This window comes from Anastrepha ludens, chromosome 2 (assembly GCF_028408465.1).
Source record: "Anastrepha ludens isolate Willacy chromosome 2, idAnaLude1.1, whole genome shotgun sequence".
Taxonomy (NCBI): Eukaryota; Metazoa; Arthropoda; class Insecta; order Diptera; family Tephritidae; genus Anastrepha; species Anastrepha ludens.
Window position 1 is genome coordinate 40,751,479 of NC_071498.1, and position 14,929 is coordinate 40,766,407.

General features: G+C 33.4%; 1 long non-coding RNA gene across 1 annotated transcript; it reads left to right on the forward strand.

Moving 5' to 3' along the window:
- The first annotated feature begins 592 nt into the window (after positions 1 to 592).
- LOC128857312 (uncharacterized) lies at positions 593 to 6,556 on the forward strand. The gene is made up of 3 exons (XR_008453926.1): positions 593 to 713; positions 5,714 to 6,110; positions 6,422 to 6,556. It is a non-coding gene; the product is annotated as an uncharacterized LOC128857312 (long non-coding RNA).
- Positions 6,557 to 14,929: the final 8,373 nt, after the last annotated feature.

Genomic DNA, 14,929 nt, shown 5'->3' on the forward strand with positions numbered 1-14,929 from the left:
CTTAAAGTATCCCAATCTTTTTGCAAATCTGATCATATATACCAATGGAATTTTGCTTAAACTGTACAGGTTGTCAAGGGAATAATCGTCTAGATATCTGAAGCGCATACATGAAAGTGCGGGGTATTCATTCAGTAAATTCTGAGTGGCTTCCACTGCTTCTTGATCTTTGTATTATTCCTCACTTATACAGCCGCTACAAAAACCGTTATGTGGAACTCTGAATCTGGCGACCATATAGCCAAGATATCAAGTTCATGACCGTAAGACAGACTCAGCAGCTCTATACTCTTCGTTCATCGAATACTTTTCATACAAATTCTTTTAGAAGATCGTCCGTCTTTTGAACTCATCGTTAGTTTTTGCTTTATATAATTTCTAAGAAATATTGCATCCACATCATATATGTGGAGTTCGGCAACTTTTGAATATTTGGCAAATAAAATAGCATAATATTTCACACACACATACATATGTATAAATTACAACATACGCGTAGTGTGTGGTGAACTTCCTTTTTACCTTTGCAATGAAAGTGAACTCATATTTACAGGCTACCATCGAACGGATTCTTTCAGTCCGTCCTAAGCATTCTCACGTAACAGACGTTAAGAAAACGGAAAAAGTAACACAATAACGGTACTAAATAATGAAAGTAAAAGTGATTCAATGAATTTGAATTCAAAAATATACTAAACAAATGCAAGTGGAATGTAAGAAATAGATTTGAAATCGAAATGAGGAATTTTAATAAGAATTTTACATAACTGAATTCCATTACAAAATTAATAACTAAGAAATAAATTTAGACAAAAAAGTAAAATAAAAAAAAACAAAGTTTTGCAAATTTTCTGTGGTGTTGCAGGCGAGAAAGTTGCGTGAACATTTATTTATAAGTTGATATAGGTATATGAGCTTATGTAGTTGTGTGTTGAATTATTCGTAGTTATGTCGGCGGACCATTTTGATTTTGTTGGTTAGTTTTTGGCAATTGAAGAAATTTGGTCATAACTTCGTATATGAAAAGCTAAGTGAGGCGAACTCCAAATGTGTGTGTTGGTGTGGGTAGCGGCTGGTATATTTTAAACAAGAAATTCTTTTGCTGCCTAACCCCTGTCACTCATACTAATTCCAGTTCCGCTGCTTCATTCCTCAAATACTTGCAGCCATACGTGCGTATCTACACACATATGGACATACATATGGCATGCATGTAATTTGCTTCTCACTTGTGCCAGTTTATTTTATTGTTTTTGATTGTTGTTTTTGTTATTACTCACTTCCTCACTTCATGTTATTGTTGGAACTAGTGAAAAGTGGAAAAACATTGCGCGTACTGAAACTGAAGTTCTGTGTTGTGTAATCAACTAAGCGGATAAAAGGCGAGCTGAGAGTTCAAAATAATTAAATAAAAAATAAATAAATATGTCTAAACTGTGTGAAGCAAAAAAAGGGGGAATAAAATAAAAATAAAGTATATATGTATGCATAAAAAATGTGATTATTTTAAAAACATCAGCCAGCAAAATGATTAATGTAATGAAAATCCGCGAAAATCGCTGCTAAAAGTAATGAGCCTCAAAATTTTGAGCTACTGGCGAAACCAAAAACAAAACAAAAATGCAATAGCAAGGGATTAGCTGTAAAGAGGTTTGTAAGCGTTAAAAGTGAATTAATGGGATTAGAATGGTGGGTGCTGTCAAGTCTGCCTGACAACTGCATACCAACTAACTTATGAAGTCATGAAAATGAAAAATAAAACGAAATGAAAAATTAATGCTAAGGCGCGTAACATGCACGCAAATATCCTTGACGACGTGTGTATGTACATATATATTAGTCTGTTTGTTTGTTTCTCTATCTGACTGTAGCTAAGAATTTACGCACGGCATTTCTCGGCAACTGTAGTCAATTTCATTATTTTGTATTTGTGTTTTTTTGTTTTTGCTTTCCTCTTGCTATTTGGTATTTCAAATTCAGTGTGAAGTATAACAAAAATAAACTTGTAAAAATTTCCAAATAAAATAATAGCAACGCAAATTTACTTACACGCCGCGACAAAACGATAGCACAACAGCATTTTGACCAGCTTTGACTATTTTTTGCTTTTTATTAATTTTATATAAAAACTTACTTTTATGCAAAAGGATGTTTATTTATTTTTGTTTTGTGTTGTTGGTCTTTAATGTTAATTTTTTTTTTCGTGTAACAAAACCATTTAAATGGCATTTTCAAAATTTATACAAAAAGTAGAAAAGTTCTAAAAATTGTTTATACCAATTCCACGGTTGTAATTAGAGTTTCCAAAAAGATTTTTGGTATGCAGTTTTATAGCTTATTAATTTTTAGTACAATAAAATGCAAGTTTAAAGTTGCTAAAAAATTCCTTTCATTTATTATAATTTTTTTCTTTGACGGTGTTGTGCATTTTCTTCACATAAAAATAAATTTCTTGCATTTGCTGTGAAAAATGCTCGTATTATAAAAAGTTTTTTATCAGCTTTAAGCTCTTTGAGCTAAACTTTAATCAGGTATAAAACTGCATATTGAAATGTTTTCTTGACATTTTAATTCAAATTTAGGAATTCTGTTGAAAATTTTATAAACTTCTTTTACTACAAATTTTTCTAGGGAAATTGTAATGAAAAATGTATAGAATTTTTTCAATTTTTGTTAAAGTCTGAAACTTGGATTATACCGTTGTGTTTATTATAATTATGATCGAAACTGGTTAAAATATTGATGTGATATCAGTTGCCGCGGGCTGTATGTAGTACATATCGCTCGTTTGCTGCGAGAGTTTCATGCTCGAAAATACAATTATTTCACATAAGTACGCAGAAATGACCATCAGCTCTTCTTACGTTGTGCCAAGCATGTCACTAACTAATAACATCATATCATCAGGTGAAAACGAGTCTTAACTTTTACTTAAGGGATCTTAAAAAATTGAAAACTTTGAAGTCCTTTTTCTCAAATTTTTGAATGTTCGCTTTTTTGAGTAATAACATTCTTCTAGCAAATGAGTAAAATGAACGAGCAATGGCAATAAAAACCAACCCTCAAACCAACCCAATATTTTGGCCTGTGTACAACAAGTCAGTTTTTCCAAGACTGCGCCGAGACTATGCAGTATCTTGTAAAAATAAGTGGCTCACCAGAAAATACATTTACCTAAGTACTGGGCATTCGCAAAAGCTATGTTAAATACACTTTGGCTAAAGAGAGAGCCTTCCTATAGATTTCTTCGAGGTTTGAAGTCATATCCCGTTTGGCTAATTTTTGAAAATAATTTTGTAAATTTTTGGTCAAGGAGTTGAGTGAATTAAGTGCAAAAATCGCTCTTTCACAAATTCTGAACAGCGAGATACATATATTGGGTCAGTCGGATAGTCACTGGAGATGAGACCTGAATATTAGTGTATGACCTCGAAAACTCGTTGTACAACTTTATTTTAGCAATTTTCATTGTATAATTTAACTTGTTTTCAAAAGAGATTTACAATATCGTCACTACTCGCTCTCCATAAAGTTTACTACCGTTGTGCGTTCTAAACCTTTTCGAGAAAAATTCAGTCTAAATAAGCTGTATGCTGCATCATTGATATGATTTTTGTCACTGCTTGTGAGCTATGGCAAATTGATTCATTACTTCAGTCACAGCTAATATGCCAAGATCACGACGAAGTTCGCAGACGTCGTTTTGCAGACGTTGGATAGAGGATATATACTTTTGGCCACGCATACAATAATTTGTTGCGGATTGATAAGCTTGAGTACCTACCAATAAGATAATATAGCTTATACGAGGTGTGTTCAAAAAGTATCGAGCATTTTGTGTTTTTTCAAAAATTATTTATTTATTCATTAATATCTATTTTGTCTCCTTCAAAGTAATCCCCATGAGATATTATGCACTTGTGCCAACGTTTTTTCCAATCTTCGAAGGACTTCAAAAAACATTTTTTTTTATCTTGTTAAGCTCCTTCTTCGATGCCTTCTTTATCTGGTCAATCGTAGCATAGCGTCGCCCTTTCATGGGCCTCTTCAGTTTCGGGAAGAAGAAAAAGTCACAGGGGACCAGATCTGAGGAATACGGTGGCTGTGGCATCATTAGTGTGTTGTTTTTGGCCAAGAAGTCACGCACAAGCAACGATGTGTGAGCAGGGGCGTTATCGTGATGCAAGAGCCAATTTTCGTTCTTCCACAAATCCGGGTGTTTCTGGTGGATTACTTCGCGTAAATTGCGCATAACTTGCAGGTAATATTCCTTATTGACCGTTTTACCCTGTGTCAAGAACTCATGATGCACAACGTCCCTGCAATCGAAGAAAACGGTAAGCAAAACTTTTGCATTCGACCATACTTGGCGCGCTTTTTTCGGTATTGGTTCGTGCGGCAGCTTCCATTGAGATGATTGAGCTTTGGTTTTCACGACATATCCATAAACCCTCGATTCGTCACCAGTTTCTGGCGCAGTTTGGCATCAAGTGTTATGCCCAAATATTTGGCCTCGTCAATGTATGAAGATTACTGATTTCCTTTTATTTAGCTTTAATCTCCGTTTCTTAGCCCTTTCAAAAAGGTTAAAAACTTCTTGTAGTTTATTCATTGCTTTTTCGAAAATATTATCGACTGGCAGTGTCATCCGCAAATTTTGCAGTGACTTGCTGATTTGCCGATGGTAGGTAGTGGATATACTGGAGTTATAGCAGAGGACCCAAAATTCTTTCCTGTGGAACCTCTGCGTTTAAATGTTTAGTGACGAATACGTATTTTCGTGTTTTATGTAAAAGTACCAATCAATAAGACATGACGAGAACAGCTCGCAGGAGCAGCCCTTCGTGCCATACCTTGTCGAAAGCTTGCGATATATCAAGAAAAACGGCTGAACACATTTTCGTTACCATAGTCTATGGTGCTTACGACTCTGTGTATTCGATCGAGCGTTGAATTATGTTTTCTGAAACCAAATTTGGTGAATGGGAGTTATACGCTTATTTTCCATGATAACAAATTTTGCATCCATATCGCTGCAATAATCCTTTGCAGCCTTAGTTTGCCGATTTTTGCTCACTACTGGGGATCAATTGAGCCATTAAGAGCCAGTTTCTCAGTGCTCCTTGAACTCTTTTACATAGCTAAACTCAGTTCAAAAAATCGCCACCATTAGACTAGCAACGAAAACCTGGCAATGACTAAATTGCTGAAGTTTTTGCCTTTCTTAAAATTATTAATATTATTTATCCAAGCTCAATAGGAACTAACCACAGTGAAGTTTCCGCAAGAAAACCTAACAAATCCTCCTACGTATGAATACGTGTATATAAGAATATTGTAGTAATATATATAAATCATGTGCCAATATTTATATTTCATGCCAACTAACCAACTGAGAACGATATTTTTTGGTTAATGTGAGTTTCAGCCACCAGTCGCTATACAGTTGAGAAAACAAAACATAAGAAGACGTAGACTCAATGGAATAAGAAAAAGTACGTTAACAAAAATACAGCTACTAATTGCCAGTCGGCTGTGTTGTCGGCTGTTTGTGTTCGACACGTGGTATGAGTGTTTCTTTCCAAACTCGCTTAAGTACATTAAACACTCATACGCCGTGTAGGCAGAAAGCTGTAAAGCTGTATAGAAAAGCAGTTATTACCTGTGTGTACGCATTTGAATAAAGTAACAAGCTTTTTATTGCCACCGCTAGCAGGAAAACGCATATTAGCAACAACAACAAGTACACAGAAAATAAGAAAGAACAGCAAATTGTGTGCGCGTGTGTGTGGATGGTGCTAATGCAGTGGAGCAACAGTGAATATTAAAAGTAGCTACAATTCGCACAAAAGCCAAAAAACAACAACAACAAAAGCAGCACTTTAAAATCTTCTTAACAGCAAAGCTGATTGCGCATTTGTTCAGCACCGTGGGTGCCTTGAGCAGTACTGGAGTGTCATTAAAACGTCGACTACTCTACATAATTTGGCGCTTCACTTTGCTTAATGCACCATAATTAGTTGTGCTAAGTGTAAACAACAAAACATAAAAAAAAACAACAAAAAAATAAAATAAAATAAAAAGCAACAAAAAGTGCAGCAGTCACACTGGTGCGTATTGCAAATTCTATGCTCATCCATTTTGTGTTTTCATCGTTAACTGAAAAAGTAAAAAAAATGTTTAATAAAATAATAATTTTTGTTTTGCATTTGTATTGTAATTCGCGCATTCTACACACATATTAACACACATCTATTTGCGTGTGTGTACGTAATATATACATATGTACATATATAAGTACAACGTGTTTTCGCATCTGTAATTATTGCTTAGTGTAATTGTAAGTGCATTCATTTTGCGGTGTGACAATTTTGATGTGCAGCCATAATTTTTTTTTATAAATGTGTTAATCATATTTTAGAATTGTTTTTTACAAAGTTGTTGTCGTTCACCATCATAAGCTGTAATCTTTCCCCATTGGGGACGTGGATATTGTAGTTGTGTTTTAAAAACGAGTCGCTGGCATCAACCTGTAAGTGTTGCTGTTGTGGTAAATTTTTGGTTTTCCTTTAATAAAATAACAATCTTTTTGCTATGCATACATACTTTATTAAAATTAACATAAGAAAAGTAGCAAAATTGTATGAGCTTCGAAATTCTAAACAGTTTCAAAAAGTCAAAATAGTTATGGGGGTTTTCAATAGGTACATAACATTTTTATTTATATGGATACTACTCCCTATTAGGCCGATGCAGATATGCAGATGTGACGCTTTCCGGCGCGTTTATGTTGGAGCTACGTTAAGAGTTGTGATAAAAGCTGTGATAATAGCAAAAAAAATTTGAATTGCGTATCCCGTAAATTTGTTTATGTTGAACAAAAATTTACGATAACAGCAAAGAAAATCGTCGATAAACTTGTATCAGGGACCGTAATAATCTATTTATATTTAATCATATAAATACATATGTCAGAGATACACGAAACTTATGTCCATGAAAGTCCCTGCTAAATCCAGTGCTATGTTAAGTTATGTCAAGAAATTATGCTGAGCAATTTTTTTCTTGCTCGCGGCCTTGTGTATTTTCCCCACATAACGAGAGTTTTTTTTTGTGAATATAGAAGAAAACTCCCTGCAGTAAAAAAAAAATTTTAAACATCAACACAATTTTTGAGCCATTTGAAATTGTACTGTATTGCTCTAAAAAATTTCATGCTCGAAATTTTTGTAAAGATTCCGATTAAAAAGTCTGAAATTTTTTAAATGAAAAAGGAAAATTTATATATTTTTTTTTAATTTACCCAAAGTTTAAAACTTGGATTCATATAATTTTGTAGGAGAACGAACTATGTTTTATAAAATTAAGTTTATTCATCAACGTCATTTGCATCAAGAACGACGCAATCATTCTAGTGCTGTTCTAACATTCCTTACCACTTTTGTAGAACGATTTATCATTCGCCTGAAAAGAGGCCTCAGTTTCAGCTATAACCTCTTCATTCGAGCGAAATTCCTTACCGTCGACCATTTGTTTTAGGTTTGCGAATAGCGAATAGTCGCTGGAAGCCGAATGTGATGAATACGATGGATGTGGGAGCAATTTGAAATTCAATTCATGTAGTTTTGGCACTACTGAGAATCGTCAACACGTTCTTGTCTTTGGTCAACAGTGAGCAAATGCGGCACCCACATTGAACATAGCTTTCTCATAGTCAAATGTTCATGCAACATTAAGTAAACACATTCTTTTGATATCTTTACGATGTCAGCTAACTCAAACAACTTCACTTTTCGATCATTCAAAACGATTTTGGGGATTTTTTTGATCTTTTCTGCGACCATGTTTGAAGTCGGCAAACCATCGTTTTTTTGTTGTTTCTGATAGAGCGAAGTCACCATAACACTTTTCAAGCCAGTGCCACCCTTCAAGAAGCAGCGGAAAATACGATTCTTTTTGATCCATTGTTTTGAAAATAAAAAAGTAACGTCACTCTTAGCACAATAACTCACGAATTAGTGAATGGAATATTATGAAATTTGAACAGCTGTATTTTTAAGGTTAGTACTAACTGAAAAGCGGGTGAATTCCGCAAAACTAGTGCCATATATGTGTTAGGCCAGGAACATTTCAGCACATGTGTTAAAAGGCAGCCAGAAATTTTATTTGCAGTCGTTTTATAAATAATAAAAAATTGCACTTTCGGCTAAAAATTTAAAAGAACAAATTGTGACTCTCTGAGCTAGTACTATCCTATCTTCGGCAATGTTTGTCTGGAAGACAGCCCCTTTCATAATAATTAAAGTTTGTATTAAGAAACCACTGCTGAATAGTGTAGTTTTCAAATAAATAACTTACAACTCACCTTATAGTCATCATCCATAATTTTTTAGGTGAAATAGTTCTACTATGACAATTCCATCTTTTTTTTAACTTTTCCCTCAACTTGTAATAAAATATAATCAAGCGTCTCGATATTCATAAATACATATTCTGAAAATTTTTGGCGACACAGTCTTAAAGTTCCTTACAGATAATGAAACTCGCCAAATTTCTGCGTTTTTTCACTAGTAGGTAATGCAGAAAAATTACGGCCTCTCATGTCTTTTACCTAACTGGTACAATAAATTCTTACATTTTTCCTTCGTTGTTACTCATTTACCCTTCAAACTATACTATACTAGTACTGAGGTGTAAAATTTTATCACAGCTCCAGCATAAACTCCACATTAAAGGTTAAATTTTAGATACCATAACCATCCTATGATCGAACCTATGGCTATAATGTCGTAGTCGTGACCGTAACCGTACAGACCAATTGATTTTCAGTTTTTCGCCGTAACCATAAACCAATCAGCTATTTATGATTTGCTGCATTGTGGTATATTATTATATTAATAAATGCATTACTAATTTCCTCGTCACTGTTCATGTTTTTTACTTTTCTTTAGTCTCTGCACCAATAATAGATGACAGTAAATATCGTTATGGTTAAGGCCACGATTAAGGTTATTGATTTATGGTAAGGCACCTCTAATTTAACGTTAAGGCGTAAGTTTTCGTAATGACCGGTCGGTGTTCTCTTTTTGAACTTGGCTCGCATCGCAGCTCGAACATAAACGCATCCTTGCAAATGGGTTTCCTGAAAACATTAGGCTATCACATATACATACTAAGCACTTAATAGAGAATCTGGATTGGTTTAAAAAAATAGGAATTTGTTAGTAAATTTTACTATGAATGAGTTTAAAAATTAAAAAACCAGAAATTCTCAAAATTTTTATTTCCTTTGTTTCACAAACTATTCAAATTACCAAGTGTTCATATAATTTTTGTTCATATAGAGCCTGTGAAAAAATTTCAGTCTAATAAAGAAGGTGTTAAAAAATTTTGTTACAAATCTACCCAGTTTCTAAACGAATGTGCCGCTGTTGGTTTATTTATTTTTATTTTTTTTACATTTATTTATTACAGTCAAACGTACAACCTTGGGTTATTTTTACAATGACCGACCTTAAAAATAGCTTACATATTTAAGTCTTAAATTACAAAATTTAGTAATAAAATCAAAATTATAGTTTGTAATAAAAAAGTTGATGTTGTAGAAAGTATTAAAGAAGATATACGAAAATGGGAGTTGTAGTACGGATTGATTGAAATGAATTGAAACAATGAAAAATTATTTGAGTGCATTCGGCCATATTCAGTAAAGTAATAGCTTAGACAGACGGTGATGGTAATAGGGATTAACGGCTTAATACGGAATCAAGGGCAACTAATGCGGATTGGCTTAGTTCTCATAATTTAAGTGGATTCGGGAAATTTTTGAACAATGCCGAAAAATAGCAGTTAATATCTATTGTGAATGAAAAATAATGAAACTTTTAGATATAACAAAAAAGACTCGATGCAATGCGTGTTTGCACTAACACGTTCGAATTATCATACATTTGTTGTTTTGACATTTCGGGGCAGTTTGAGAAATTGCAATTTAAGATTTTTTTAAATCAATAATTATTTCTTAGCATCAGGGCAGCTAATACTCGTCTTTGTTGCCTGCGGCCCATCTTTTACTGCCAAATATTATCCAATAAGCAAATCAGCTGTTCAATAATCTGCGCAACAATCGTCTGTCACACTACAATTTTACTCAGAATTAATTGCAACGGCAATTTCGATTAACACCGCCGTCTCTCTAGGCTATAACGAAGCAATTCATGTCTGACGCGCAAGTTATCTTTTATATATTTAAATTAACTACAAATTTGTTATGTCCCCATTGGAAACCTCGATAATAAATAAATTAACAAATAAATAACTTGTTTGTGTAATAATATTCAATTAAATACAATTCTGTGATTACTTCAAATAGCTAACAAGTAACAAGTAATTAATGTAGGCATGCTTTAATGCTATGACTGCTTTCAAAGTTATCAGTGTTTTTTAATAATTTTGAGTTAAAAAAATTCAATTACTTTACTATTGTTGAATACTTTGATTAAGTTTTTTTTCTCGAGAATTTCCGGCATGCCATACATTCCGGCTTTGAATAAATTTTTTTAACATACAAGTTCGGCTTTAAACACTTACAAAGATATACCCTCAGGTATGAATACTCATTTACAGCAGAAACGTATGCATGAACATTTAAGCACACATGCTAGCATACATATACATTTTTATATAATACCTATATATACATATCTGTGTATATCCAAGTGTACGCAGTGCTCAAATAATTTTCCACACAATCACTTACCAATACATAATTTCTTTATTTCTACCCGCAAATTCTAATTTTTGCTTGGAACCTATCACAAACATATATATGTATGTAGATCCACCCAATGCACACTGGCAAAAACAGTCAAATACACGCATACATATTTTTTATCTTATGTTGTTACAAGAAGCGAGGTCCTTCGTGCAAACAAATGCACATACGTACATACAAACTACATACCCGCATATATATTTGCATCATTTTCCCAGTTGCATATGCAAATGTGTATTTACATAACAAATGCTTATGGGTAACACACATCCCAGTACATATCTTCAAGCACCCATACCTCGTAGCACGCACACATTCATTTAGAAATCTTTCGTTGTACAAGTATTGCACTTGAAGTATTGCTTTAGTGCATGCAGCCATGTTATGCCATAAGACTCTACTTGAGTACTGAACTAAAGTCTTATTCGTTTTTGTACTTACAAGCAGCACTGGGTGGTCTAAATACCAGTATCATTTCAAATAAAAAATCATGACCAATTCCTTTTGTCCCGAATGGAACATACGACCCTTAGGTTTTAGTTGTAGAACTTTTTTCATACAAACACAAATTCTGAACCTTCAAATACAACGTGCCTTATTTGGGTTCCGGGGCACAGAGATATTGAGAGAAACTGTAATGCCGATGAGCTAGCCAGAAAAGGTACTTCTCTTCAACTGCTTAGTGATGGAAGTACCATGGGGATAACTATGGTCACAAGCAAAATAATAATCAAAAACAACAATGAAGAACTTATTTTTCCGAGATATTTCAAATCTCACTCGAATTGTTAAGGAATGGATAAAGTAATGGTTATGAAGTAGGTGTTAATCGTAATTACAATTTGTCTATACTCGTACACGCAAAAGTTGAATTTTGTGGGACAGTGTTACGTATAGGGTCCTTTTTCTATAACTACATATGACTATGCCTATTTGACTTAAAATTTACACTTTCGCATCGATCTTGTAAAGATTGGGTCAGCCTGACTGAGACTCTTTTTACTTGTTACTTTTTGACTTAACTGATTTTCTGTATATCTTCCCTGTTTACTATATTTTTCAACACAGTAATCTCCCTTCTCTTCAGAGTCAGTTTCCAGCTCATTTCTTCTGATTAGAGTTAACCTTAATGCTACTTTTCAAGTGTCAAAACGCATTAGGCATTTGTTTTTGAAATCTCGTAAATTAAATTTTCAATTAAATCTGGTTCAATTGGGCGGAAGGATTGCAAGCGTTGAGCTTATTATTATATGGTATGTACAAATATAAATATATACCATATGTAATTAGTGAGAACATTAGGTATTTGTTTGGTATTTATCCGAGCTTCTGTGTTGTTGTCCAAAAAATGCAAGAAGTTTTAAGTCGACGGCGAATGGCAAATGGTTTTTTATGAGGAGCAATTTAAAGTCAGAAATGCACTCAGAAAGGCGATTAGTATTAGAAAAAGTTTACTGTCATTTGGTGTTTTATGCCCGCAAAGGGTTTCGAACCCGAGGCAACAGAAAGGCAATCACGCACAAACCCATTCAGGTTATTATTTATTAATTAACGAGTTCACAACTGATAACACGGCCATTGAATTTTATCCTTAATAATATAAAATAATGATTTCTTTTTAGGCCATGTGACATGTTTCACCATACAACTGAAACCAAATATCGAGTTCATGTCTGCATTTTCATTGACTGAAACTATATTTCTTGAGAAGCGAAAGCGTTGTGAATGGTCATCTTTCGTTAATAGTTGAAACAATTGGATATTGTTTTAAGTTGTTCAAAATTCTCAATAGGGAGTTGTCACTACTTGTACTGAACTACGTACTCTCGTGCGACATTTTCCTTGATGGATTTCATTAATATTTTCCATTTTTTCAAAAATTTGCACTCACTTTGGACATAAGATTTTTAACCCTGCTCAAGCATCGAGTGTCAAGCGACTATGATATTAAGTGAAATTTAAGATTTCATGTGAGAAATAGTTGTCAATATTGAAATCATTTATTATATCTGTATTTGGACCACCCGGCATATGCATATTTATCTCTTTTTGTGTAAAGAAGTCCATATGGTTGCACTTTTGTTGTTACATGCATACATATTTGTTTACTTGTTAACCATTCACTTCACCTATACTTGCACTTGTAATTACTACAGCTGCGTTTGTTGAGTTTGTACTTTTACTTATGTATGTCCTTTTATGTGAAGCACTTTTTCAAGTTTGCCTTTGAATATTTACAAGCCACTGGGGCTTAATCACACTCATACGCCGAAAGAGAGAGAAACGTGTTGTACGGAGCATTTATAAGGCGATTGCGATGCATAAAGTGATATGTTTAGACAAAGAGTAAACGCAATCTAACTGATATCAATGTAACTGATTTTGTTCTACTAATTGTAATACTTAATTTAAATTAAAACAATGTCATTATATTACCTTAAATAGCCGCAAGTCGTGGCCTTTGCACTTTTAAGCTCGAATCTCTTAAAAACTTGACGTGCTGATGAGCTGGATGAGCAATTCTTACCTCATATTCGTATTTAACACATCAAAAAAAAAAAAAGATTAGAAAAGTGTAGTCTGATTTTTGGTTCAAAATTTCGGTTGGTCTGTGTGCTCGTTATGGTACTCAAACATCATTCATTGCAATAGTTATTTGCCTATACTTTATTAACTCATATGCCCAAGTCTATTAGATGCTTTTCCGGCTACAGAATAACAATTGAACGTTTTCTTTGAAACTCAGTGTAAGAAGAAATGGCAATCGGTGTAAAAAAAGAACAAAATATGAGCAAAATGCATTTCAATATTTCTGCTACAATAAACTCGTACAATTGCAATTTGAATTACTGTAATTGAAGCGCATGGCCATTAATACGCATGCGAAGAAAAACTTTAAGCTTTTATCACCCGCAGAGCTCAATAATGGTATCATTGGAATTTTCTCATATGTATTAACGATCATGGAGCAGTACATTAGGTTGCCTCCCAAAAAAAACATAGTTTTTCCAGCAGGAAAACATTTTTGAAAAATATGAATAGTTGTATTATGGATCGGTTTAAAAACAACACAAAAAAACAAGTATTTTATAATGAAAATTAGTTTCCAAAAAAATTGTATTCTTCCAAAAATAGCCTCAACAAAATATTTCAGAAAAATATTAAGAGTTGCATGAGCTGGATCGATTTGAAAATAACAACAAATTTCGATTCTTTTTTAATTAAAATTAGTTTTTAAGGAAATTTTTTTTTTTTTTCAAAAAATAGCTTCAAATGATAAAAGTTTAACAATAATAATAGTTTCATCTCGAAAGGATTGCACATAAATGTCCAAAAATTCTATCAAGGGAATTAAAGTAAAGATATTTTTTATGCTATTTTTGAAAGTTTTAGGTGATAGGTTTAAGAAAAACTTAAATAACGCAGCTAAATCTCAGCCGGTTTACATTTCTAGAATATCATTTCAAAGGTACTTCCTCTTCCATAAATTTTGAAAATTAACCTATTCACCTTCGATTTTTTTTTGAATATATTATTATTTTAATTCTATTTATACCTACAATTTTCTTTAATTTTATGTAGTCCTTTTGAGCTGAAACTCTTTCATCTGAAATGATTTTGTGGAAAACATATTTTTTAAAAACTAATTTACTTATAAAAAACTCGTCATTTTGAGGTACTTATATTTGCGCGGCGGTCTTAAAATATAATAAATTCTGCAATTTCGGTCGAAAAACAGTCCCGTTTTTTTCGTACGGAGAGTAAAGCATCCTAATGTAAATACAACACACATACATATACATATACATGTCCAATGGTCCGATAATAATTAAAAAATCCAATCGAATGAAATGAAAAGGCATTACCGGTACTTACGCGAAATCGACAGCACGTCAATTAAAACAAATGAGATTCGTGTGCATTGGAGTATAGTGGAATGGTCAACTATGGCTAGATGATGGAAGCGTTTCGCATTTAATCCGCCAGAAAATCCCACTTAAACGACTGTTTCGCAAATTCCACGCTGAGCAATGCGTAGCTGATATAAAATTTAAGTGGTGTATTGACCACACTTAACATTTGTTGAGTCTACTTTATGCAACCAAGAGCCGCTCTTAACCCTTTAAGCGCTTTTTAACGGCGAGTGGCATTTCG